At 37.6% G+C, this 2,131-nt stretch overlaps 1 long non-coding RNA gene across 1 annotated transcript; it reads left to right on the top strand.

Annotated features, from left to right (window-relative positions):
• Positions 1 to 342: 342 nt before the first annotated feature.
• On the top strand, positions 343 to 1,078 carry LOC119429668. The gene is made up of 3 exons (XR_005187821.1): positions 343 to 429; positions 883 to 926; positions 1,023 to 1,078. It is a non-coding gene; the product is annotated as an uncharacterized LOC119429668 (long non-coding RNA).
• The last annotated feature ends 1,053 nt before the right edge of the window (positions 1,079 to 2,131 follow it).

Here is a 2,131-nt window from a genome sequence, read left to right as displayed (position 1 = left end):
TCAAAAGGAGTCAGTTCACTTTCTACCAAGATATGAGGAAACGTCTAAGCGTAAAACAGAAACTGTGTGTGTGTGTGTGTGTGTGTGTGTGTGGGGGGGGGGGTTATATTACAGACTATTCATTATATGTTTATTCAAGAAGTATAAAACTAAAGTTACAGTTACTGTACTCTGGACAGAGTGTGTCACATCTAACGTTTTGTTCCTTCTTGCTCCAGGCTTGTTGCATTCCCCACACTGTTCCCCAGGTACAGTGTACTTTACAGCCTCAGTCTGAAGGTGAGGGGTGGGGGTGGGGGTGGGGGGGGTTAGAGGAGGCAGATACTTAAAGCCCTCAGTGTGAAAGACACTCTACACCTCGCTGCATCATGGCTACATCTGCCCTCCTGCTTCTGGCATTCTTTACTGGACTCTGTGCTCCATGGTCAGGTAAATACAAACTGCACAAGAAGTCGTGCACATTTAATTAGTGCACTGATTGATTTGGTGAGCAGAGGAAGTTTGATGTGATGACATCAGAGGGATCTAGTAACTAAATATCCAGACAGCTGTTGTTCCAGGTCTTAGTGAAGCACTTGGCTACATTTTCCCTCGTACAGAGACTTTACCTGCAGCCTGAAGAGTTGAAACTTTCACCAGCGTCATGTGACATCTGACGTTTACTGATGTGCACGGTTCAGTTTACAAGGTCTCTGTTAGAACAAAAAGTACAGATTTTTGTCCGTGTGAAAAATGAATACAGAAGGGCTTCATTTGTTAAAAAAAAAAAGCATAAATAAACAAACTGAAGGTTTTAAAGTCTTTTTGTTTCCTGTTAGCTTTTTGATAACTTTTAAACTGCGAGTTCATGCGACTAATGCATTTGTTTTCTGTCACATTTAGAACATGTGCAAAAGAGTGGACTTGCAACAGACGAATCTAAAATGGTACTAACAATTATTAAAATACTTACATATTCATTCTTTAAAAGTTTAGGGCATTTTTTGTTTGTTGCCAATAACAGTTTTTTGTGTTTTTTACAGACAGAGGGTTACATGTCCATGCTTTGCCCGCCAGTACCTCCCCTATCGCTCGCCTCAGGTAATGCACAGTGCACTCATCAATGTGCACGCTAAACTGATGTCAATCTGAGGGATTATTAAGTTTAAGCATCATCATTCATCCTGCTGTTGTCCGGTGATAAATTAAATTATTTAAACGTTTGATTTGTCGTTTCAGCATCCGTTCACACACTGACGCCTGCTCATATTGGAGGACTTTACACACTGGGACTGCCTCCCTCACACAGGTACACAAAATAACAAGCAAAAACACACATGCTTGAATATTTACAGAGTAAAGCAATATTTAAAGCACATATAACAAATGTTGAACACGTTTCAGTTTTTTATGTGGCTTTTGTATTGTTAGGAATGAAGCATCATGGGTTGTCAGCAGACTAGCAGGTAAAATAAACCCTCACAATTATTCAGTAAATTGTATATTTATTGTTAAAACTCAATTTTGATGTGAAAAATCGTACAAACTACTGGGATGCACGATACTGGATTTTTGGCCGATATCTGATATGCCGATATGTTAACAATTTTTTGGCCGATAACCGATACCAATATTTTTTTCCTAGACCTACTTACAGAGACTACACAGTTTTCTCTGCTGTGAAATTAAAACACTACATTATTCTGCACGGTTTGTGTCAGTTTGGCCTGATACCAAATGCAGATGACAAAAAGGGGGATGAAAATGATGAAACACTTCAACATGGATTAAGATTAATGTCAAATTTAGTCATGACATTTAATCTCTCTTAACACAATGACAACACTTGAACAGTGCAAATTTGTAAATTTTCACAAATCTAAACTCAACCTGTTCACAAGCGACAAGTGAAAAGCACATAAGTAGTAGAGCATTAATACTTGACAGTTTCTTAAATTTAAAATTAACTTAAAACAGAAGCCCAATACAAGTTTATACAATCTTAATGATCAACTCAAATCTCCTTCTCACTGGGTTGTAATACAAAAACAGCACCTGTTCTATCTATCTATCTATCTATCTATCTATCTATCTATCTATCTATCTATCTATCTATCTATCTATCTATCTATCTATCTATCTATCTATCTAT

Source organism: Nematolebias whitei, unplaced genomic scaffold (assembly GCF_014905685.2).
Source record: "Nematolebias whitei isolate Nwh7 unplaced genomic scaffold, NemWhi1 Nwh_scaf_5161, whole genome shotgun sequence".
Taxonomy (NCBI): Eukaryota; Metazoa; Chordata; class Actinopteri; order Cyprinodontiformes; family Rivulidae; genus Nematolebias; species Nematolebias whitei.
Note: the sequence above shows the minus strand (reverse complement) of the source record. Positions and strands in the feature narration are given on the sequence as shown.